Source organism: Chiloscyllium plagiosum, unplaced genomic scaffold, assembly GCF_037043375.1.
Source record: "Chiloscyllium plagiosum isolate Xiang-an unplaced genomic scaffold, Cpla_swu_hap1 HiC_scaffold_11, whole genome shotgun sequence".
Taxonomy (NCBI): Eukaryota; Metazoa; Chordata; class Chondrichthyes; order Orectolobiformes; family Hemiscylliidae; genus Chiloscyllium; species Chiloscyllium plagiosum.
Genome location: NW_028270149.1, coordinates 56,446,147 through 56,473,516, shown reverse-complemented (window position 1 = coordinate 56,473,516; position 27,370 = coordinate 56,446,147).

Genomic DNA, 27,370 nt, shown 5'->3' with positions numbered 1-27,370 from the left:
GGAAATATGGGAGGCTATCAAATTGATAGAGTAGGCATACAAACTGGCCAAGATCAGCAGGAAACCAGAAGATTGAGAAAACTTTAAAGGTCAACAGAAAGCCACAAAACGAGATATAAAGAAAAGTAAGATAGAACATGATAAGAAAAACTAGCAAAACTAGAAAAACTAGAATATAAAGACAGATAGCAAAAGTTTCTATAAATATATAAAATGAGAAAGAGTGCCTAAAGTAAATGTTAGAGGATGAGAAGGGGCATTTAGTTATAGGATATGGTGAAATAGCTGAGGCATTGAACAGATTTTTTATATTGGTCTTCACAGTGGAGGACACTAATAACATGTCAGTAATTGACAAAGAGACGAAGGTAGGTGAGGACCTGGAAACAATCATTATCACGAAAGAGGTAGTTTTGGGCAAGCTAATGGACCTAATGATAGAAAAGTCTCCTGGCCCTAATAGAATGCATCCCAGAGTACTAAAAGAGATGCCAGAAGAAATAGCAAGTGCACTTGTAGTAATTTTCCAAAATTCGATGGACTCTGGGACAGTCACAGCTGATTGGAAAACAGCAAATATAACGCCACTGTTTAAAAAAACGGAGGTAGACAAAAGATGGGGAATTATAGACCAATTAGCTTAACTTCTGTAGCGGGGAAGATGCTTGAGTGTATTATCAAGGAAGAAAGAGCAAAGCATCTCGATAGAAATTGTACAATTGGGCAGATGTAGCATGGGTTCATGAAGGGCAGGTCATGCTTGACAAATCTTTTGGAATTCTATGAAGTTATTACGAGCAAGGTGGAAACCGGTACCCAGTAGATATGGTGTACCTAGATTTCCAAAAGGCCTTCGACAAGGTGCCGCACAAGAGGCTGCTGTTTAAGATAAAGATGCATAGAATTATGGGTAAAGTATTAGCACAGATAGAGGATTGGTTGATTAACAGGAAGCAAAGAGTGGGGATAAATGAGTGCTATTCTGGCTGGCAATCAGTAACTAGTGGTGTGCCTCAGGGATCAGTGTTGGGACCACAATTATTCACAATTTATACAGATGATTTGGAGTTGGGGACTACATGTCATGTGTCAAAGTTTGCAGATGACACTAAGATGAGTGGCAGAGCAAAGTGTGCAGAGGACTGTGAAACAGCAGAAGAACATAAATACTTAAGAGATACTAAGGAGAAAGGTCTAGCAGATGGAATACAATGTTAATAATTGTGAAGTCATCCATTTTGGTAGGAGTAACATTGAAAAGGATGATTACTTGCATGCTGCTGTGCACAGGGACCTGGATGTCCTTGTGCATGAATCACAGAGGATTGGTCTGCAGGTACAACAAGTAATTAGGAAGGCAAATGGAATTTTGTCCTTCATTGCTAAAGAGATTGAGTTTAAAAGTAGGGAGGTTATGTTGCAGCTGTATAAGATGCTGGTGAAGTCACACCTGGAGTACAGTTTTGGTCTCCTTACTTGAGAAAGGATGTACTAGCACTGGAGAAGGTGCAGAGGAGTTTCACTGTGTTGATTCTGGAGTTGAGGGAGATGGCTTATGAGGAGAGATTGAGGAGATTAGGATTATATTCATTGGAATTTAGAAGAGGGAGTGAATCTTATAGAAACATATAAAATTATGAAGGAATTAGATAAGATAGACATAGAGGGGATGTTTCCACTGGCAGGTGAAACTAGGACAAGCAGGCATAGCCTCAAAATTAGGGAGAGCAGATTTAGGATTGAATTGAGAAGGAACTTCTTCACCCAGAGAGTTGTAAATCCACGGAATTCCCTGCCCAGTGAAGTAGTTGATGCTACTTCAATAAACATTTTTAAAGCTAAGCTGGATTTTTTTGAACAAAAAAGGAATTAAGGGAAATAGTGGGAGGGTGGGAAAGTGGAGTTGGGTCCACGAAAAGATCAGCCATGATCTTCTTGAATGATGGAGCAGACTCGAAGGGCCAGATGGCCTACTCCTGCTCCTAGTTCTTATATGTTCTTATACATCTCCTCATTCTTTTAAACTTCAGTGCATAAAGGCCTATCTGTTTAGCCATTCTTTATAAGTCAACCCATTCATCCCAGGAATCAGCCTAGTGAATCTCTTTTGAACAGTTTCCAACACAGTAAATAGCATAAAGAACGACTTAAAACTGTGTCTGCATTCACCTCAGTATAGTTGCATCTAAAATTCAAGTCAAACAATTCAAAGATTTTCAAAGGGTACATAAATAGTGAAAGGTTAGTGCTTCAGTTATTGGTGAGTTGGTCATAAGGGAGATAACTTTCAAATTTGCAAGAAAAGCATAAAAAGGCAAAATCAGAAAGAACTATTTCATGTAAAATACTAATGGAATTTGAAACCCTCGAACTTTCACCTCTAGCATTCTGAAAATTGGGGTTCTTGAGATAGATTATTAGATGTTTATGCAGCAAAGGAACATGGAGCACTAAAGGGACAAACTGAATGGTGATACCACTCACCGCTCAGCCATGACCTGACTAAACTGCACTATAGGTTTTTACTGAGCATTATGAAATATTTCTTAAATGGCTTTCAGTGCCCATGCACTGACTTTCCTCTTCATTTATTTTTCCAGGCCAATTTAAACAACACTTCCTTCATACTTCTGTAATTGTCCTATGTAACTTGAGGACATCAATTTGAGACCCAAGTTGCTCCCCTTCAAGCTAAATTTGAAATCTTACCATGTTGTGATTACAGGCTAGAGAATTTTTAACTACAAGATCTCTTAATAAGATCCTACCTAATTACACATTACTAGATTAGTCTGTTCCTTGATAGATTGTGCAATGTACTGCTCTAAGAAAAACGTTACTCTTCCCATGTGATTTGTCCAGTCAATATACAAATTAAAATCTTCTATAACAATTATAACGCTATTCTTACAAGTTTCCACTATTTCCTGACTGTTACAACATAGGATAAAACCTTCTGCTTAATTTAAACCAGCAACACAGAAAGGATACATCCCATGCAGTAATCTGTGAAAATTCAAGAGGCCAAGAACTATTTAAAGTAAAAATTAACAACTTTATTTCTTAAAGTATAACAGAGAATAATTAAATAATAACTATTTAAACGTCCTTTCTCTAACCTATCTTATACTTTACCCTCTACAATACTGGTCCGATAAAAATCCCAATTAAGATTTACAAATCAAAACTTCTTATCTCAAAACCAGGTTCTTCTCTGTATTCCTGTCTTCTTTCCTTCTTCTTGGGGATTCTGCTTCACAGGTAGTGGTTAATAAAGTTCTCCTCCCAACTGTTCAATTTTTCCTGGTCTTATACCCCCAAAGCATCAGATTGTGTCATTGGCTTTTAAGATTGTCAATGTACTCAATTCAAACTGGATTGGAGTTTTTTTGGGGGTGTAATTTAAACTGATTGGCCTAGTTCAGATCTGATTTTGTCTCCAGGAAACCAGCTACACTAACTGCTGGACCAAAAGGTTACATTATATCTTTTTTCAGAACACTTGATGCTGTCAGGGGTTACATTATGTCTTTTTTTCAGAAAACTTGGTGCTGTCAGGTAGTTCTGTCACTTTTAACTCTCTTAAAGCTACAGTACATCTATATTTTCATAACACCTCCTCTTAAGAAGAAAATGAAGTGTCATAATGAAAAGATGGGTTAATTTTTTTCTTCTATTTTTAAGCACATTACCCTATCATACAGATAACTTTAATATAAGTTCACCTTAACTTATTTAATATATGCGATACCTATGTGTTCGCATATATTAAATAAATACAAAAGTCATCTAAACTTTATCAGTTAAATCCATGATAATGCACCTGCGATTACATTCTTAAGGCCCACAACATGTATGATTTTTAAGTTAAAGTCTGTAACATAAGACTCCAATGAAATAGTCTCATACCCTTGTCCTTAAAGTGTTCTAAGAATGTAAGCGGATTGTGATCCATATTTACAATCATCTCTGATGCATTGTTCATGACATACACATTAAAATGTTGTAAGGCCAGTACCAAACTCAATAAATCTTTTTAGATTATGGAGTATTTCCTCTGGTGGATGTTGATCATCTTCGAAAAGTAACCAACTGGCAGTTCAATCCCATCCTCATCTTCCTGTAGGAGTACAGCTTCAACTCTAATGTCACTAACATCAATGGTGATTTTAAAAGGTTTTGCAACGTTTGGTGTAGCTAAAACTGGTTTGGTGGTTAATATTGATTTCAAATGGTCGAAAGCCTCCTGGCATTGTTCTGTCCACCGAAACTTTGTGTTCTTCTTCAGCAAATCGGTTAATGGTGCCACTACACTGCTGAAGTTTGGAACAAACTTCCGATAGAATCCGCTAAGTCCTAAGAATTGAAACACCTCTTCCTTCGAGGTTGGTCGTGGAAATTCCTCAATGGCCTTCATCTTTGCATTCCGTGGGATCAACCTTCCATGAACAATGTTATGTCCCAAGAATGTCATCTCTGCTTTGGCAAATTCTGTTTATTTAAGTTTATCACCAGTTTTACTTCTTGTAGTTATTCAAAGAGCTCTGCCAGTTGTACCATGTGTTCTTTCCAGGACTTGCTAAAGATCACTACATCGTCCAAATAGACTGCACAGTTGGTTAACCCAGCCACAACTCTGTTCATGTGGCTTTGGAATGTGGCGGGTGCATTCTTCATTCCAAAGGGCATCACTTTCAACTGATATAGCCCATTTGGGGTTACAAACACAGACATATCTTTTGCCAACGCTAATAAAGGTACCTACCAGTAACCACACATTAAGTCCAACTTGGTGATATAACTGGCTTATCTGACTTTCTCGATACAGTCCTTCAATCTAGAAATTTGATATGAGTCCGCTTTTGTAATGACGTTGACCTTCCGATAATCCACAGAGAATCGTTCAGTCCCATTCGGTTTGGGAACAAAGACGGATCGATGAATTCCACTCGCTCTGGCTTGGTTCGATGATGTCCTCGGCAAGCATGGCTTCCACCTCCATCTGGACCTGTCTGGATTTGAAAGGATTAAGCTGATAGAGGTGTTGTTTTATTGGAGCAGTATTCCCTACATCTACTTCATGCACAATTACCATCTGATTCTTACGTATATCCTTACACTGTAGTAACAATCTTTCAACTGTGTTCTACATTCCTAAGGCAGATAGCTTACTAATCTATCCCATTCCTCAAGGACTTCTTCATTGTTTAATCTATTTTGAGGCACATTAACATCTGAGTCTCAGAGCTTTTATCTGCCACCTGTTTCATTCTATACTGTGCCCTCATTGGGTGCTGTTTATCTAACTCACCTATTCGATTTCATCTCTCTCTCACCTCCGATACATAATCTAAGTGTGAGATCTCTGACTTTGGTCCTGTCAATTTTTCTTTAATTAATTTCAAAGGGCGTCACACTTCATGCCCAAATATTAACTCGAAGGAAGTGAACTGAGTAGATACATTTGGGGCATCTCAAATGGCAAACAATACGAATGGGATACCATTATCCCAATCATTCGGGTAATCCTGACAGTTTGTTCTCAACATGGTCTTCAATGTCTGATGCCACCTTTCTAAAGCTCCCTGGGATTCAAGATGATACACACTGGATTTAAAGTGCTGTATACCAAAGCTATCCATAACCTCCTTAAACGGCCTAGCAGTAAAATTTAATCCTTCGTCCAACTGAATCTCCCTGGGTAGCCCATACCGTGTTAAGAAAGCTACTAACTCCTCTACGACCCTTTTTTGCTTTGCTGTAATTGCCTCCAGAAATCTGGTAGACACATCCATTATGGTTAACAAATACTGGTTCCCATTTTTAGTTCTCAGGAGGGGACCTACATAATCAATTATAACCTGTGTGACAGGTTCTTCAAATGCAGGATTTGGCAATAAAGGTGCTGGTTTTATTACCAGCTGTGGATTACCTACATTTGGCATGTATGATAGATTCAGACAAAGTTAACCACATCCTTGTGTATTCCAACCAATAAAAATATTTTTGTATCTTAGCCTGGGTCTTTCGTACCTCTATGTGATCTCCTACAGGTAGTTCATGTGCTACCCGTAACACCTCCTGTCTCCTGTCTGTATGCTACTGGCAACACAATCTGGTGCACTTTAGCCCATTTCTCCTCTGCATTAACCTGCTGTGGTCTACATTTCCGCTTTAGGATTCTATCTTTCAGAGAATAACCCTCGGGAATATTCTCTGTCTCCTTTTCAAAGTATGCATCCACATATATATCACTTATCGTCTTGTCTTGCTGTTGCAAGTCCTTAGCCTTTCAGGACTAAACACTTCAGTCTGATCCTCTATCTGTTCAGATTTTTCCTACACCATTACGCTAACTGAACCTCAACTCCTTCATCTTTATCTTTACTTTTCCCTTCATGCTGTGACTTCTGATAGTGGGATCTGGTTGCCACACAGGCTGGGAAAATACTAGGATATTTCTGTTTGAACTCCTCAGTTTCTTGGTCTTCTTTGGGCTTCTCCTTAACATGGGGTGTTACTCCCACCTTGGATCCTGCCAAATCATTCCCAAGAGCAAACTGAATTCCTGGAACTGACACTCTGTCAATCATTTCCACTGTAACTTCCCCAGTTTTGAGTTGGCACTCCAACTTGATCTTAAATAGGGGAACACTAAATTTCTGTCCATCTATCCCACAAATTACCACACTCTTGGGTAACAGATCAGAAAGAGTGCATATTTGCTCATACCTTACTATCAGCAACTGGTTAGATCCTGTATCTCTCAAAATTATAACTTCTTGTCCTTCTCCCCCATTCTTTCTGAGTAAACTTTACCCACAGAGGTGAATTCTTTGTAAAGTTCAGGTACTAACTCCATACCCAGCCCCTGCCTAGGCTGTGTACCCTCCTGCAGCTCCTCGGCTCTTTTTGGGGTCTCTGTTACTACCTTCACTAATGTCACTGACTTAGCTTCTTTTTCCACATCTTTTCCCACAGTGCCTTTGTTTAATGACCAGCGCTGTCACTTTATGGGTCCCACTTTGTGGAATGAAAACACCTTTTTCCCAGAGCCCTTCTGAAACCACCGGCACTATAATTTTCTGTGTCTCACTCCATTACACTTGAGGCCTTTCACATCCTGTTCACCCTTTTGGGCTTCTTTAAACTGTGGTAAAATTTTACCAGTGTTCTCTACTCTTGGTTTTATGGAGTAGGATCTCCCCTTCTCCCAAATTCTATCCCTCACAGGTCGAAATACTGGCTGGAAGCTTGTCTTATGCACCAACATGTACTCATCTGCTAAATCTGCTGCCCTTCTCACTTCCTGAACCTTCTGTTCCTCCACATGAATTCTTACCATGTCTGGAAGTGAGTTTTTAAACTCCTCCAGCAGAGTAATCTCTCTTAGAGTCTCAGAGATCTTATCTATTTCCAAAGCACACACCCATTGATCAAAATGACTATGTTTAATTCTTTTGAAGTCAACACAAGTCTGACCTGGTTCCTTCTTTGTGTTTCTGAACTGCTGTCTTTATGCCTCTGGTACCAATTCATAAGCACTTAAAATAGCCTGTTTGACCTCTTTGTAATCTCTTGATAGATGAAGAACACTTGAAAACTCTTTGAAAAAAATTGACCCCTCACCTGACAGTGCAGCGAATATCTCACTAACTCTGCCTACCAGTTTAGTCTGAACTAGCATGACCCATAAATCCTTGTACCACTCCATCTGCTTCACCAATTGTTCAGATGAAATAAAGAAGGCTTCCACATTTTTATTATCAAAATGTTGCAGAGTTTTGCCATATTTGTATATATGACCACCTTCTCTTTTAATCTCCATCCTGTTAACTTGACTTTGCTAAGTCACAACTTCTCAAGTTCAAATGCTCTCTTTCTGTCTCTCCCTTTCTTCTCTCTCTCTTTGCTCAGCCAAGAACCTTCTCTCTCTTCTTTTTCTCTCTCTCTCTTCCTCTTTCTCTTTCTTCCTCTCTTTCCTCTCTTTCCCTTTGTTTATCTTCTAACTCCATTTTCCTCAATTGTAATTTAAGTTTTTCTACCTCTACTGCACTTGTCTATTTCTCTGACACACCTAAGTTCCCTTACAATTTCAGCTTTACTTTTGTCCTTGATTAAACCCAAATCTAATTTATTTACTCATTCTAAAAGTATGGCCTTTTTCTTTCCATCTTAACTTTCATGGCAAATTTGAGAATCATCTTCAAATCCCAGAATCACTTTCGCAATTTTAAGAGCCATTTCTCTCACTTTTAATTTAATCAATCACAAGTCACCGAAAGTAAACAAATTGTCTCAGTTACAGTTTATTTAAAGGTCTTGGACACTAACCTGCAAGTGTTTAAATCTGCTGGGATGTTTTGTATCTCCAAATCTATTCGAATCTGTCTAAACCAGTTCAAAACCTGACGATGAGCCCCGAAACTGTTACGATAGGGGGGTAAACCCTCCGGCTTAATTTAAGCCAGCAACACAGAAGAGATTTATCCCATGCAGTAATCTGTGAAAATTCAAGAAGCCAAGAACTAGTTAAAGTAAGAATTAACAACTCTATTTCTTAAAGTATAACAGAGAATAATTAACTAACAGCCATTTACAAGTTCTTCCTCTAACCTATCTTTTACTTTCCCCCTACAATACTGTTCCGATAAAAATCCCAATTAAGATTTACAAAACAAAACTTCTTATCTCAAAACCAGGCAGCTTTCAGTTCTTCTCTGTATTCTGTTTTCTTCTTCTTGGGGATTCTGCTTCACACATTACTGATCGATAAAGGTACTTTAAGAGAGCAATGTTTTGGGCAGTCTTTACATGCTGGTGGCTTGGCAGTTCTCCTCCAAACTGTTCAATTTTCCCCAGTCTTACACCCCCCCAAAGCATCGAATTATGTCATTAGCTTTTACGATTGTCAAGATACTCAATTCAAACTGGATTGGAGTTTGTTTTTTAGTGGGGGAGGGGGTATAATTTAAACTGATTTGCCTAATTCGAATCTGTTTTTGCCTCCAGGCAACCAGCTACACTAACTGCTGGACCAAAAGGTTACATTATTTCATTTCTCAGAACATTTGGGTGTTGTCAGGTAGTTCTGTTGCTTTTAACTCTCTCAAAGATATAGTACACCCATATCTTGATAACGCTGACTTATACATTGTCCTACTCTTAAGGCAATTCGTAAGGGCCCTATAGATAACTCCCACCTGTAGCTTCTTTTACATGCTATTCCCTATTTCCAACTGAGCTTATTCCATGTCACAATCTTTTATTTCTCACAACCGCATTGATACCATCCTTTATAAACAGTTTTCTCCCCTCTCTTTTCCCCTATCTTTCCAGAACTTCAAATATCTTTGAATATTAAGCTCCCAGTCCTAGTCACCTTGCAATATGATTTGGTAACCTACAATATAATTACCATCTGGGTGGGATCACTAATAAATCTAAGGGATCTGTTGCAATTGCAATTGCTGTTACATCTGTTCTGTAGTAGTGTGAGCGAACATTTGCTTCTAACTATTTTTGCCTCATACCAACTTTAGGATGTTAGAATATAAATCATATCTCACAGTCTAATTTTTTGTCAATGATCCATACATTTTTGTTTAATTTATTTCACTTGTAACAAATTAATTATTCTTTATTGACTAAAGACACCTGGATGATTTGATTTGTATATTAAACCAGCCTGAGACTCATATAATTGGCTATATTGCCCCTCTGGTTAAATTTAACATTTGTTACAAGCAGTGGAGGAGTGGGACTGGAAATGAATCAGTTTACCCTCCAAACTTGATCATAACAAGACGTAAAATAGGATATTGTTTTCATTTTCTTTTCGATGTTTACATTTACTATTTTAGGAATATTATGGAACATCTCTGAAATATTTGTTTTAAATCTGTGGAAACAGTTTAAGTCATTCTATACAGGAATTCAAAAGAACAGACAAAGATAAATATCAGAGGTTACACAAGCTCAAAGTGTCATAGTTAACTGGGTTTATGACTACTTCTGTAGTAATAGCAGAAAGAAACAGGATGGGCCCACTCTACATTATAAAGAGATTCTAGATAGATTGGAGCCTAATCATATCCTAAAGTTTACACAATTTTCTTTTGATACAAAAAGCCTGCATGCTCCAAGTATGGGCTTTGTCCTCAGGAGAAGCTCATTGGACATCAAGGACTTCCCAATGTGGGAGTTCCCATGTCCCAGTCCTTTCTAAAGCCCAGCACAGTTCCCAATCCAACCATCAATGCAAGGGACTCTCAATTAGAGATTCAGGACAAAAGTAGGCCTCACCTTCAAACATTTAAGGGATAAATACCCCCACTTCCATTTTTTTTTAAATGTAAAACTGTATAAAGGAATTGAAGAATATTGAAGACAGCAGAATATTTCCCTATTTCAGTAAAGAAAGAAATTAGATTTTATTAAAATCTAAACACAAAGATTTTTTTCCAAATGCTTTGCAGGCCTCTTTGGAATCTATGAGCTCAGTTTTCAGGCATCAGCCTTCTCAGCAGAAGCAAACACTTCATATCTCCCTAGATGGTACAGAATGAGACTGATATTTAGCTTCTCTATTTTTCATTCAATTTGTCTCTGAATCAGGCTCCACTCACCAAAAGAAAACTGAAAACCTAAGAAAGTACTTGTGCAAACAAAAGATAAACAGGAAACTCTGTAAATAATGTATAACTTTGAAATATATCACCTCAAATAAATGGCAGTGTCCACTTATAGTGTGGGAGGTGATGGCTTAATGATATTATTGTTAGACAATTATTCCAGAGATAAGAAAGTGAGGACTGCAGATGCTAGAGATCAGAGTTGTGAGTATGGTGCTGGAAAAACACAGCAGGTCAGGCAGCATCTGAGGAGCTGCCTACCTGCTGTGCTTTTCAGCACCATACTCTCAACAGTTATTCCAGAGACCCAGATAATGTTCTGGGAACTGGGTTTCAATCCCATCCGGCAGATGGTGGAATTGCATTTGAACTAAATTTTTAAAATCTGGAGAAAGAGTCTAATAATGACCATGAATCCATTGTCAATTGTCAAAATTTGGCTCACTAATATCTTATAGGAAAGGAAACTGCCAGCCTTACCTGGTCTGTCCTACACGTGACTCCAGATCCACAGCAATGTAGTTGCCTCTAAACTGTCCTCTGGACAATTAAGTACAGAAATAAATGTTGGCCGAGTCAGCAACACCCTCATCCAGTGAAAGAATAAAGAAAGAAACTTTTATATGACAGTTATGTAAAGAACAATACAGGATTCTTTTGTTTTCTTCTCTAACGTATCTTACATTTCTTTTAACACAATTAATCTCTATACAATATTGCAGACATACCTTACGATGCTTGTCTTTAGTATTTAAGTGCCCAAAGTTTGCAGTTAATATATTCGAAGATGACTCATCTCTTGATAATTAGTTTAATTAGTCAATATTTGTTCATTCATTAGGAATGCATTATAAACTTCGGGTAATTTTCACAATACTAAAAGAACAGTTAAAAAAACAAATTTGTTCTTTCTCAGGACATAGACATTGTTATGTGTCCCTAACTGTTCTTAAGAATGAGATGGTAATCTGCCTTCTTGAAATATCTTTAGCAAACAGGGTTAAGGAAAATCCAAAAGCCTTTTATTCATATATAAGGAGCAAGAGGTGACTAGAGAAAGAGTTGGCCCACTCAAGGACAAAGGGGGAAAGTTATATGTGGGGTCAAAGAAAATCGGTGAGATTCTTAGTGAGTATTTTGCATCAGTATTCACCGAAGAGTGGGACATGGCAGATGTTAAGATTAGGGATAGATGCTTGATTACTCTGGGTCAAGTTGGCATAAGGAGGGAGGAGGGTCGGGTATTCTAAAAGGCATTAAGGTGGACAAGTCTCCAGATCTGGATGGGATCTATCTCAGGTTACTGGGGGAAGCAAGAGAGGAAATAGTTGGGGCCTTAACAGATATCTTTGCAGCATGCTTGAACAAAGGTGAGGTCCCAGAGGACTGGAGAATTGCTAACATTGTCCCCTTGTTTCAGAAGGGTAACAGGGATAGTCCAGGTAATTACAGACTGGTGAGCCTGACATCAGTGGTAGGGAAACTGCTGGAGAAGATACTAAGGGATAGAATCTATTTACATTTGGAAGAAAATGAGCTAATCAGTGATAGGTAACATGGTTTTGTGCAAGGAAGTTCATGTCTTACCAACTTAATAGAATTCTTTGAGCAAGTGACAAAGTTTGATAAGGTGTTTGATAAGGTTCCCCATGGTAGGCTGATGGAGAAAGTAAAGATGCATGGGGTCCAGGGTGAATTAGCTAGATGGATAGAGAATTGGCTGGGCACCAGGAGACAGAGAGGAGTAGTGGAAGGGAGTTTCCCAAAATGGAGAACTGTCACCAGTGGTGTTCCACAGGGATTCACGTTGGGACCACTGCTGTCTGTGATATACATAAATGATCTAGAGGATGGTATCGATGATCTGATTAGCAAGTTTGCAGATGATACTAAGATTGTTGGAGTAGCAGATAGTGACGGGGATAGTCAGAGAATGCAGCAGTATATAGTTAGTTTGGAACGATGGACAGAGAAACGGCAGATGGAGTTCAATCCGGGTAGATGCGAGGTGATGCATTTTGGAAGATTGAATTCAAGAGCAAACTATACGGTAAATGGAAAAGCGCTGGGGAAAATTGATGTACAGAGAGATTTTGGTATTCAGGTCCATTGAACCTGAAGGTAGCAACGCAAGTCAATAGAGTGGTCAAAAAGGCATCCGACATGCTTTCCTTCATCAGATTGGTATGAGTACAAGAGTTGGCAGGTCATGTTACAGTTGTATTGGACTTTGATTTGGCCACATTTGGAATACTTCGTATTGTTCTGGTTGCCATATTACCAAAAGGATGCGGATGCTTTGGAAAGGGTGCAGAGGAGCTTCACTAGGATGTTGCCTGGTATGGAGGACGTTAGATTAGGAATATTTTCACTAGAAAGATGAAGGTTGAGGGAGGACCTGATTGAGGTCTACAAAATCATGAGAGGTGTAGACAGGGTGGAGAGCAATTGGGGGATTCAATTACTAGGGGTCACGAGTTCAAGGTGAGAGGGAAAAGGTTTGAAGGAAATATACATGGAAAGTTCTTTACTCAGTAGGTGGTGGGTGCCTGGAACATATTGCCAGTGGAGGTGGTAGAGGTGGGCACGATGGCATCACTTAAGATGTATCTAGACAGATACATGAGTGGGCTGGGAGCAAAGGAATTCAGACACTTAGAAAATAGGTGGCAGGTTTAGAGAGAGGATCTGAATTGGCGCATGCTTGGAGGGTCAAAGGGCCTGTTCCTGTGCTATAATTTTCTTTGTTCTTTGTTCTTGAAACATCACAGTTCAAGATTCAATAGGTACATCCTCAGTGAAATTAGGAAGAGAGTAACAGTATTTTCTTCCAGACTGGTTACAATATTGGTATCTACCCAGCATTGTGGAAAATTGCCCATGTATGCCCTACAGACAAAAAGCAGGACAAATTCAACCCAGCGAATTACTGCCCCATCAGTCTACTCTCGATCATCAGTAAAGTGATGAAAGGTGTTGTCAACAGTGCTATCAAGCAGCTCAGCAATAACCTGCTCAGTGACGCCCATTTTGTGTTGTGCCAAGCCACTCAGTTCCTAATCTCAATATATCCTGTGGGTTACCATTGATCAGAAACTCAACTGGATTCATTACATAAACAAAGTAGCTACAAGAGCAGGTGAGAGACTGGGAATACTGTTGCAGGAAATGCACATCCTGTAATCATCTGCAAGGCATAAATCAGGAAAGTGATGGAATACTTCCCACTTGCGTGGATGAGTGAAACAGCCTGCTTGATTGGCAATACATCTACAAGCATCCACTTCCTCCACCACTGACGCTCAGTACCAGCAGTATGTATGATCTACAAGATGCACTGCAGAAATTCACCAAAGATCCTCAGACAGCACCTTCCATACCCTTAACCACTTCCATCTAGAAGTACAAGGGCATCATATACAAGGAAACACCACCACCTGCAAGTTCCCCTCCAAGTCATTCACCGTCCTGACTTGGGAATTTTATCACAGTTACTTCACTGTTGCTGGGTCAAAATCTTGGAATTCCCTCCCTAATAGCATTGTGGGTCTACCCACAACAGGTGGACTATAGCAGTTCAAGAAAGCAGCTCATCACTATCTGCTCAAAGGCAACTAATGATGGCCAACAAATGCTAGCAAGCCAGTGATGCCCACATTCCATACATGATTTAAAAAATGGATTCAGCAACATTAAAGAAACAACAGTATAGTTCCAATTCAGGGTGGTGAGTGGCTTGGAGGAGAAGTTATAGTTGGTAGTGTTCCTATGCATATGCTATCCTTGTCCTGCTGGTGGCAGAGATTGCAGGTTTGGAAGTTGAAGTCAAAAGAAGCCTTGTAGTGTTACTGCAGTGCAATTACTTGGAACAGACTCAAAGGGCTGAATGGCCTACTCTTGTTCCTAGAGCACAGCAGAGGTGGTGGAGAGAACCGTTAATTATATGGAAGTGCTCACAGACATTAATCTTTCCACTGGATAAAGTGTTTATTTTCATTCAACCATATTTAAAATCTAATTTAATTGAATCATCTGAATACTGGGCTTTGAGTTTTACATCAACTTAAAGTCTATACAACTAGCACTTCTGGGGAAAAAAACTGACTAAATACCGGTCTTCTTTGGTCATAACCCTATGGAGCTTATGAAAAATGAAATATATGGCTGGACATCTTGTCAGGCAACTTTAAAGACTATAGTGCTTGTTTATTCAGTTCTGCAAAGTAATCTCATTATGAATGCATGGACAAGTTACAACCTCACTATTAGATTCAGCTCTGCAGAAGTTGTTGAAATTTGTGTGTGTGCTTTGTTGATTAACTGTTTTCTGTGGAGCTCATATAATTGAACGTTTTGAGGAAGCTTTTGAATGACTATTTTGACAGATTAATGAACACTTGAGAGGACAGTCTTTATTCAATGTGTATTTGAATGATTGACAGTTTTAAGAGCTTCTAAGAGGGATACTTTTTTCAAATGGGAATTGAATAGGCAACTTTTTTTATTTGCTGAGCACTTAGAAGTATTATTATATAGTTTTTGAGTTCTGCACATAGTGGATACTGGGTGAGTGAGTACGGAGGATGCATTAGTGTATGGGGAATACTTGAAGGATTAACTGAGTATGGGGGTGTGGGGTAAGAGGTAAGGACTAAATTTTGTGGGTTAACAGGTAAGGACCTGATTCCAACAGTCATGTAGAAAGCTGGGACAGGGACCCAGCAAAGGCAGATGGGCCTTTTATCCTGCTCACTTTGGCATCCATCCATTCCCATTCCCACCATGGATGTACTTCCGCTGGAAGCAGGCACAATTCCTGCCCAGCCCAAATAGGTCATGAAAGTTCCATGTGAACGGGTTGACTTTCAGAAGTCAGGTATGCAACATTGGGACCTGAGGGGTAACTTTTTCATACAGAGGGTGGTATGTATATGGAAAAAGCTGCTAAAGGAAGTGGCAGAGGTGAGTACAATTACAACATTTAAAACATTTTTGGATAAATACATGGATAGAAAGGGTTTAGAGGGATGTGGAGGGAATGGGACGAGTTCAGTTTAGGAAACTTGGTCAGGACGGGTGAAAGGGGACGAAGGATTTGTTTCCATATTATATGGTTCTATGACCCAAATCACATTTCCTTGACTCAGAAGGGAAATGTCTGGCCTAGTGTATTGGTAATTCTTGGAGCGTGAATCGTTTTTTGAGGCTATGTCCTCTTGTTTCGTTGCATTGAGAGCCAAGATTTGGATTTCTTTGACTAGAATCCTTACACATCAATACAAACAGCATATTCACATATAATAAAGAGAAGGAACGCACATTTCTGCACTGACAGATAGACTGTGCAGGGACACGTGTAAAGGGACTAATGAACAAGCACTAACCACTAACCATTGTTAGGGTGAATATGAAAAAGCTAATCCTTTTATTTGAAGGGTCAATAGTGAGGGGGCAGAATTTTAAGATGAAGGGCAAGAAGCTTAGAGGAGATTTGAGGGAAATTTTTGTCACCCAGAGAGTGGTGGGAGTGTGGAATGTGGTACTTGGGAGGGCAGTAGAGGCAGAAAACTTCACAATCTTTAAAAGGTATGAGGACGAGCACTTGAAATAACATTCAAGGTTGTGCACCAAGTGCTGGAAAGAAGCATTAGTGTATCTGGGTTGATGAAGATTTGATGGGCTGAAAGGCCTTTTCAGTGCTATATGATCTATGGCACTTTATTTGACAATAGAACAGTCTCCTATTCTTTTCATTATCTGTGATAAAGCACAGCCTATTCTGCCCAACAAATCAGAAACGTTGTTGAGATTGAAAAATTGAATAAGATTATTTATTCAGAAGATAAATAAAAGAAAAATTGAGTCAGAATTACATAGAACCATGTTACCTGACACACCCCTGTGTGATTTTACTGATCCCACACTCTTTGCAAGCTGAAAGCTTAGAAAGGAACAGAAATAGCCATTTCTATTGACTGCCTTTACCATTTGAAAAATTACTTTTTAAATAATTTAGAAATGTAATGAAATTGAAATGACCTCTTCAACAAACTAGTCAAGGTCAAAATATGTTACAACAATTAATAAAATGTATATTTAATAATACATTTAATTAATCTCCAAGCTGTTTTTATGTATGTTGCTAAATATGGTTACGATATATTGGTGAATTTAGCAATTTGAAAATAAAAATCTTATGTGCTGTGGCTAATCCCTTAATTAGATAAGAATTACCCAACAGGCTGTTCTAAGTGTCAGCAGAGCTCACTACAGCTGAGGAGATTTGTACCTTGGCTTCCCTGATGAACCTGTTGTTAGCATTCAGTAGGCTGGATTCATTCATATTATTGATTTGTTAAACTCATTTCCCTGGTGCTTGGAGACAAGGAGCAGATGTGCTCTTTATTTCATTATTATGTAACTACAGTGAAGTACCATCAGAAAGAGTACATTAATTATTTGGTCAATTATTAATTAGTCATCACCACAATCAATTGCAGTTTCTGAAAATGAATGTGATTTGTCTTGTTTGTTCAATGGGCTCATAACATCACTTATTATTACTCCAAAAAGTGTAAAAGGTGAAGTGGAGTGGGGTTTGGGTCCAAATCTAGTCAACTTAGTATACCTCAGCTTCTCATTTTTCTATCCATTTTCATGCTTAACAAGTTCTTTTGCACAAATAGGTAATCATATTTAGAGAGAATGAATTGATTGGTTTGGGGAACAGAAGTATCACAATGATCCTGTAAAAGTTGGGGTTAATATCCATCCACCCAGTCACCTTGTTGGGTGTTTACTATAGGACCCCCAATAGCAGCAGAGATGTGGAGAAACAGATTGGGAAACAGATTTTGGAAAGGTGCAGAAGCCACAGGGTAGTAATCATGGGCGATTTCAACTTCCCAAATATCGATTGGAAGCTCTTTAGATCAAGTAGATTGGATGGGGCAGTGTTTGTGCAGTGTGTCCAGGAAGCTTTTCTAACTCAGTATGTAGATTGTCTGACCAGAGGGGAGGCCATATTGGATTTGGTACTTGGTAACGAACCGGGACAAGTGATGGGCTTGTTAGTGGGTGAGCAATTTGGTGACGGTGACCACAATTCTGTGACTTTCACCTTGGTTATGGAGAGAGATAGCTGCGTGCAACAGGGCAGGTTTTACAATTGGGGGAAGGGTAAATACGATGCTGCAAGACAGGATCTGAGGAGCATAAATTGGAAGCATAGGCTGTCAGGGAAGGATGTCGTTGAAATGTGGAACTTTTTCAAGGAACAGATACGACGTGTCCTTGATATGTATGTACCTGTCAGGCAGGAAAGAGATGGTCATGTGAGGGAACCTTGGTTGACGAGGGAGGTTGAATGTCTTGTAAGGAGGAAGAAGGGGGCTTACATAAGGTTGAGGAAACAAGGTTCAGACAGAGCATTAAAGGGACACAGATAGTCAGGAGGGAGCTGAAGAGAGGGATTAGGAGAACAGAGAGGGCATGAAAAATCTTTGGCGGGTAGGATCAAGGATAACCCCAAGGCCTTTTATGCGTATGTGAGAAACATGAGAATGACGAGAACGAGGGTAGGTCCAATCAAGGACATTAGTGGGAGACTGTATATTGAGTCGGAAGAGATAGGAGAGGTCTTGAATGAGTACTTTTCTTCAGTATTTACAAATGAGAGGGACCATAGGAGAGGAGAGTATGAACCGGACTAGAGGAGATACTTGTTAGGAAGGAAGATGTGTTGGGCATTTTGAAAAACTTGAGGATAGACAAGTGCCCCAGGCCTGATGGGATATATCCTAGGATTATGTGGGAAGCAAGGGAGGAAATTGCAGAACCGTTGGCAATGATCTTTTCGCCTTCACTGTCAATGGGGATGGTGCCAGTGGACTGGAGAGTGGCGAATGTTGTGCTCCTGTTCAAAAAAGGGAATAGGGATAACCCCGGGAATTACAGGCCAGTTAGTCTTACTTCGGTGATAGGCAAAGTAATGGAAAGGGTACTGAGGGATTGGATTTATGAGTATCTGGAAAGACACTGCTTGATTAGGGACAGCCAGCACGGATTTGTGAGGGGTAGGTTTTGCCTTACAAGTCTTATTGAATTCTTTGAGGAGGTGACCAAGCATGTGGATGAGGGTAGAACTGTGGATGTACTGTACATGGATTTTAGTAAGGCATTTGATAAGGTTCCCCATGGTAGGCTTATGCGGAAAGTCAGGAGGCATGGGATAGTGGGAAGTTTGGCCAGTTGGATAGAGAACTGGCTAACTGGTCGAAGTCAGAGAGTGGTGGTAGATGGTAAATATTCAGCCTGGAGCCCAGTTACAAGTGGAGTTCCGCAGGGATCAGTTCTGGGTCCTCTGTGGTTTGTAATTTTTATTAATGACTTGGAAGAGGGAGTCGAAGGGTGGGTCAGTAAATTTGCAGACGATACGAAGATTGGTGGAGTTGTGGATAGTGATGAGGGCTGTTGTCGGCTGCAAAGGGACTTAGATATGATGCAGAGCTGGGCTGAGGAGTGGCAGATGGAGTTCAACCCTGTCAAGTTGAGGTTGTCCATTTTGGAAGGACAAATAAGAATGCGGAATACAGGGTTAACGGTAGGGTTCTTAGTAAGGTGGAGGAGCAGAGGGATCTTGGAGTCTATGTTCATAGATCTTTGAAAGTTGCCACTCAGGTGATAGAGCTTGTAAGAAGGCCTATGGTGTATTAGCGTTCATTAGCAGAGGGGTTGAATTCAAGAGTCGTGAGGTGATGTTGCAGCTGTATAGGACCTTGGTAAGGCCACATCTGGAGTACTGTGTGCAGTTCTGGTCACCTCATTTTAGGAAAGATGTGGAGAGGGTGCAGAGGAGATTTACCAGGATGTTGCCTGGAATGGAGAATAGGTCATACGAAGATAGGTTAAGAGTGCTGGGCCTTTTCTCATTGGAACGGCAAAGGATGAGGGGTGACTTGATAGGGGTTTATAAGATGATCAGGGGGATAGATAGAGTAGACAGTCAGAGACTTTTTCCCTGGGTACAACAGAGTGTTACAAGGGGACATAAATTTAAGGTGAAGGGTTCTTTACCCAGAGAGTGGTGGGGGCATGGAATGCGCTGCCTGCGGGAGTGGCAGAGTCAGAATCATTGGTAACCTTTAAGCGGCAATTGGACAGGTACATGGATAGGTGCTTAAGCTAGGACCAATGTTCAGCACAACATCGTGGGCCGAAGGGCCTGTTCTGTGCTGTATTGTTCTATGTTCTATTGTTCTATGTTCTATGTTCTATGTTCTAGAAAATGGAAGGGAGCTTGACCTTTCATGTGACCCATGTCCTATTCAACATGCATCTGTTTGAAGAGAAAAATCAGAGGAAGTTCTATTTAACACTTAGCAACAGAATCCATGGGCTTTGAAATGTACAGAGAGACAGAGAGGGAAGATAGGGCAGACCAGAATCCCAGAAACACAGATAATTGGAAGTTCTTGCCAAATTTAACAGTTGGACCTCAAAAATGAAGAAAAGGATTGTGGAGTGCAGGGTGGATAAGTCAGGTGAAAAAGTAGAAAGTCCCAGGGGATTAGGAAGGCCTATAAAATAAACAGGAAATGCTAGAGGCGAATGTGAGGTTTGTAAAGCTTGAGCTAATCAGAGACATTAGAGTAGGGGTGAGGATCCTGGGTCTGTTGCATATCAGTCAGGAAAGGCTAATATCTGGAAGTGTGATTGGCACTTCAGTGATGATTTCATACAATCAGAGACAGTCTGAGACAGTCAATATAGAGAAGGAAGACTTCAAATAGTACTCATATAATGCTCATATAACCTGCATATGGGTCACAGCAAAGACTCATTGTGATGCAGTAGTTGTGCCCCTTACTCTGAACCAAGTGGCCCAGATTCAGGTTCCACCTGTTCCAGAAGTTTATATTGACATCCCTAAACAGATCAATTAGAAAGTGTCTATAAGTTGCAGCAGTACAATAAACGTCTTATAGTTTACTTTATCCAACTCAAATTCTCTACTAGTTAGACTAAAAAGGTACATTGCCCACAGCCACAACAAGTAATAACATGGTGTAACAAAATAAAAAGAGCAGGCCTGAAACAGAGATGCAGAAGAAGGAACTTGAAGAGCTCCAACATAGAGGTGTATCATATGAGACAGTTGTCTGCTGGGTGCACTTTCAAGATGAACAGTAATCAATGACTGGGTTAGAAAAGTCCTTGAGTAGAGTGATAAATCTAAATCTAAATAAAATCAGATTGAAAGGCCAAGTAATGCAAAAGGTTTGCAGCTCCAATCGGGCATCACCACCATTACAGGTAAGAACCATGACAGAGGAACAGAGAAAGAGAAACTAAAACGTGTCATGAAAATCAGATAGTCTTGGAACAGAATTTCCAGTTCCAAAGATAATCTAAAGTCTTTAGGTATCTTTTAGATGGTCAGTCAATTTAGCAATTATCACTGAACCTTTTAAGGTAACATAAAGAAAATTCAAACATTGTACTGGACATAAGGGCAAGCATTTCAGGAATTTAAGAAAATACCAACTTCCACTGATGTTTTAATATTTTATAATGCTTTATTACCAATTATATTAGCAGTGCACTCTTCACCTAAAGGCTTAGGAGCGACTTGTTTCAAGAGCAGCCATGTAGTTATCGAAGACCAGTTTGTTATGCATTATCTAGAGCACTATCAGAGCTGAGATGTGGAGTCATTGGGAAATACATTTACACAGGCATGCATGAAACTCTCAAACTGCCTCACTGGTCTGAAAGTAGTTATTAAGACAGTCGACTCCCTCTTAGTTACTTTGGGCAAGAGGAAATTGGAAGAAGCTTTGAAGAATATAAAGATTTTGATTGAGATTGATGAGATTTGCATATGGAACAATTTATATCCTACATAAACTGCAAACAACAGCAGATGCACTCTCTATAGCACTATTGATAGTATTATATGATGAGGTGTTTCATTGAAGATATTGAGTTTTACACTCAGCCGACCGCACAAAATGGCCAGCAAGTCAGAAAAGGTTCATAGAAATCCATCAAGAGGAAATGCTGGACCAGGAATGCATCAAAATATGTCAATATTGTACAGAAGGTGTGTCAAAGACCTAGAAGTATATGGTCATGAAAGTTTGTCATAAACATTGAAAGCACTGACTGGTGTCCACAAGATATTAGTTCACAGTGAGAGATTTTGCCTATCCCAATTTCACTTACAGAAAAAACCTGAGAAGATCAACATCAAACTAACTTGGGAATCACCAAATGTAGATCAAGGACTGAGTCATCAATGTGGTGATCTGGAATGTCAAAGAATATTGAAGAAATGAGTTACTTTTACAAAATATATGCAAAATTTTGACAAAATTGAGGTAACAATGTTGACTAAATCTCCAACCCTGACATGGAAAAGACTGAGTATGGATATATTTATCTTCAATTTTATTAACATTGACTGCATTCAAGATGGATTAAAGTTTAAAATACTATGTACAATGACTATAGAAATAGCTATCAGAGTATGAAAAACTTTTGCAGGTCATGGAAGTCCAGATAGCTGTTTCTGACAACAAACTACAATTTGCAAATAAAAATACTATATTGCAGAAGTAGTGGATTGAAGAGATTACAAGTCTGCCAGCATATCCTCAGTCGAACTATCACAGCTATCAAGTTACTTTTGAAAATGAATTTCAAAAATTACTATTAGACTACAAATCCACTCTGCTACAATGTAGACTAGCACTTCCTGAAATATTGATAAGCAAACTCAAAACACAACTTCTACCTCAGAAATTATTTCCAAAATTACAACCCAAGGATTATCACAAAATTCAAGTCAAAAGAAGTCTTACAGAAAGCAGCAAGTTAACAATTACAATAAAAGGTATGGAAGGTCAAAAGATATGGATACATGATCAGAACAGGAGAGATTGTCCAGAGAAATGAAGACCAAAAAAAATTGCATTATACAGATACTAGCATCAGATGGAAAAGAGGAGATCTTGTCTCAATACATCAGAGATATCCAGTTATATATCAAGATAAGCAGATGTTGAACCTGAAATCGTACAGGAACAGAAACATCAGACTTACAGGAAAATCATCTAAGTCAAGAATAAAATAGTACAAGAAAGGTTATCATTCTTCTGCTTTAGAAGAGAAATCACATTTGAGGACAATGATGAAACCTCCAGCAAAATGAATCGATAAGGTCAAAAACTTTGGGAGAGACATGGAGTATATTTAAATGTCAATAGAAAAAGATGATTGCTGCTGAAAATGTGTTGCTGGAAAAGCGCAGCAGGTCAGGCAGCATCCAAGGAACAGGAGAATCGAAGTTTCGGGCATAAAGGGTCGATTCTCCTGTTTCTTGGATGCTGCCTGACCTGCTGCGCTTTTCCAGCAACAAATTTTCAGCTCTGATCTCCAGCATCTGCAGTCCTCACTTTCTCCTCCAGAAAAAGATGATTGTATACATTAACAGTAGTAATAATAATAATAATAATAATAACAATGTGCCAAAGACTTGCAGTGGGGAGATGTCACGTATGGATATGGAATGGGTTAATATCTGGAAGTGTAATTAGTACTGTGCATGGTGATGTTGTTACATAGACAGATGCAGCCACTCTGAGCCAGTCAGTGGAGAGAAATGGAAATCTTATGGCATACGCAGCAGTTACTGATAGAAGTACACATGTAACTTGGATATAGTTTACAACATTGTTAAACCTTTTATTGTTGATCATACTGATTACCAAGACCACTAATTCTTAGACCAAAGAGATGGATTGTCCTTATCCACAACAAACCATTACAGGAAAAAGTGCCCAATCATAGGAATCTGAGGGTATGGGAGAGAGAGTTCAGTCATGGGGAAAGAAGTAGGTTCACTTATGAAGTACTGGTTAACCTGCTCCACAAGAATACTGCAAAAGCATTGAGATGCGGAGTCTGGCGGTTTTCCCCTCCTTTCAACCGCATGATTCACTGAGCCATGGGAACACCAATCGGCATCTTTAAATTTAAAATGTGGTTGAATTTGAGGCTTGTAGCATGATAAAAAATATAATTATAAATCAGGAAGCAATCTCTGGCGAGCAGATTAAACACCTAATTTTATTGAAACCACAGGCAGATGCATTGATGAAACCTTGGGATCATACATTCCCAAAATAAATCAAGTGAACCTTGTCTGAACTGTTTCTACTGCGAATTCGTGATGGACAGCAAATACTGTCTAGTGATGCACACACCCTGTGAAAGAATAAAAAGATAATTGATTTCAGCAGTAAGAAAAATAGGATCATCATCATAATTATATTTTGCAGCAATCTTATCTTTCCAATACACATTCATAACTTTGAACTCTGACAGTGCCTTTAATGGTTTATAATGGTAGGACTCATGGACTAAGGCTTCTCAGAGGAGTTGAATTTCTTCTGAGGGCACATCACAGACAAGCTCAGATATTTACAATTCACTAAGGCCATTTAAACATATTATTGGGACTTCACAAGAGGGAAAGAGCAGATGATGGTGATAGGGACACAGGGGACAGTCTGTGTTGGAGATCATGCCCTCTGCAAGCTCTGCTGAACTGGACATTAATCCTGTATCCTTTCGGTGATCAATGGAACTGAGAACACCAACAGACAATGTGTAAAACACTAACAGACTTTCCAAGCACATTGACTACATCTATAGAATGAATGGTGGAGTCCACCTCAAACACAAGTGGATTGATGCAGTTGGACATTGTGATGCTATGTTCTTGCACAGATAGAGTGGTCAGTTTTGCAGAACCACCAGTCAAATAAGTCTACCACAATGCTACCATCACTTTGCACACTCTAGATGACAACATGTCAACCATAGTAAATAGAATGAAAGCATGAAAGATGACAGATGTCCTTAACTTTGGCCTCAGTGTACCGCACAGATCTGCACTAAAGTGCTTTCCAGCAGAGTGGTCACTGCCAATTGTAGTCACACCATGAGAGGCTTAATGATCAAATGGAATGGGAAAGTTGGTATTGTATTCAAAATACTTCACACCAACTCCCCCTTTTTCATTCTGTCTCATCTCTTGATGGTCAAAACTGCTTGTGTTTGGCATAGTTGCAGCAGGTTTAAAGCAGCCTTAGCCAAGAGCAGTTCAGAGGTCAGACCAGGGATTTGAGTAGCCTACCTCTACCTCTGCTGAAGACAAAGGATTTGCAGCAAGAAGGGGCAGTATGAATAGAAAACGCTAGGCACATGAGCATACGTTAAAATGGGGTGTTGTCAGGTTTCTGTTATAGAGTTAAAAGATTTTAATTTTTTTTCTGCTTCGATTTCCTATCTTGTCCTTTCTTAGCTACTGGATTGTAAGTCGCTTTTTAAATCATTTGAGGATGAATGAGAAAATATAATGTGACAAGGACCAATGTGCACAGGTGGTAGAAAAGGTGGCTACTGCACATGCTTCCAACATTGGTCTGCTGGGACAATATTAATACAGAATCCCAGGCAATAATGAAATCAGCTGTTGATGCATCACCATCATCACCTTCCTCTTCCTTCTTGGAATCAAAGAGGATTGAACTCTGTGCCTTCTGCAAATAGAACCCCATATGCTCCTCTATTTTGTACAATGACATTCACACTAGCTCCCTGACTGCTGCATCTTTCAGAATATCTCCAGATGTTTCTCAGCAGCTAAAGCCCATCTTTGGTTACATCTGGTTGCCATATGGCATTAACTGTAGCCCTGCTGAGCTTCATTGAGTCAGATTTCTAGCAGGTTTGATAGGAATAAAGTGGATATTTCTTACATTCCAGCAAGACTCCTGTATTTCTCCCTTCAGGTCCAAGCATTTCAGGGAGCCTGGACTGCTGCAGGACAAAAGCATCATTGACTCATGCTGGGAATCTGGTAGACACTTGTATAAATATATTTTTGCTGTTGTACCCCAGATGCATATTGATTGAGCAGAAACTCTGCATTACAAGAATACTCCTGGTTGACCTACTGGCACTCAAATTGCCACAAGTATGCAGTCAGTGATACCCTGCTCCTGTGTGAAGCCAACCAGAGATCAACATTAAGCTCTGAGTCAAATATTATGCTACTCATTTCTCAAGTGTAGCCAGCTACTGCTGGGCATTTTGTTTTTCTTTGAGTTTCAATTTTTGGCAATCAATGTGCCATTTACCCAGGTATGATTCAGAAACCTTTCAAAGTGAGAAAGTAAGCTCTCAACATAAAATATTGTGAACAATCATTTTCCCACCAACAGGCGATACAACAGCTGTGAAAACTCGATGTTTACTCCAGTATTTCTGCTTTATTTCAGCTCCAACATTTGCCATTGTGTATACACCTTGAGTTCATTAGGCAGCTTCAGAAAGTCTGGATTGGAACATTAAATTTGAAAGTGAGCTAAAATATGGGTCCAATGTTGCAGTTACAGATTGGGTGTTGTGATTTTGGAACTTTGGAAGAAATCTCGACAAGGTATTTTAGTGTAACTATGATCAACATTTTGAAGGCATTTTAATTAATAGTAAAAGTGACAGAACTTCAAATATATCTTCTTTTCTACAGTAACAGCAGAGGACTGGAAGGAAGCCAACTTTGATATATATATATATATACACACATAAAAACTTTTATTGAGCAGTTAAGAGTTACACAAATGCTAAATTTTCATCTTTTGTAGTTTAAATGAGAATGAAAGTCAGATCCCTTTCTGGAAAGTCAGCTTTGATAACGTCAGGAAGATGACAACTTTTTATAAAATGCAAAGCAGGTTCTGCTGAGACAAGTCATGTGAATATGGCTGCTATGCCTGCGACAAGTAATTAGAGGGCAGGGTCAATAAGGCTTTCTTTTTATATTAGGAACAATCTGAATAGCTTTCAAGGAGAGGGCAAGATTCACCTTGCCTTCCCTCGAAAGCAGTTCATTAATTTCTGTATTAGAAAAAGTCTTGAAATGGAAATGTGTTTAAATGTCATACCAGGGCTAGGCCTCATCAACCTTAACAGGCCTTTGTGCTCCGCATAATTTTATTGGCATCATGCATTAATGATAAGATCTAAAAACTAAGAGAAATTTACCCTCAAATGGATTTTGCTACCAAAATGATGAATATTAATGATTTTCATTATTTTGACATCATTTTGATCTACTCATTGTGTGTCTTTCAAAGCAGAGCGGGTATCTCGCAAAATGGAATCAGGCAATTCTGGAAACCCTACAGAGAGCACAGAACATAATCTGACAATTGCAGTGAATAGACTTCCTCTTACATCATACAATTCTCAAGGATACTGAAGCAGAAAGTGGGTAGGGATCTTGTATACCATCTTAACACAAGCTGTAGGAGCTGGAATCAGTCATTCATCCCTCTGAGCCTGTTCTATCATTCAACGTGATCATTCATGATTTTATGTTTCAGTATCATTTCCCTGCACCATCCCTGTATCCCTTGATGTTTTAAATACATGAAAATATCCAGCGTATATGGACAGAAACATCTATTATATATTTCAGCATTTTCTTTGCTGATCAGATAGATATGCCTGTGCAATTAGGAGTGCAATATTTCCATTGAGTATGCTTTGTTATATCATGCATTCTATTTTCTGTCATTGAAATTTCAGTAATGCTTAATCTAACGCACTCATTAAAAAATGTGAGTTCATAATTACTTGGAATGATTTGGAATCATATTGCG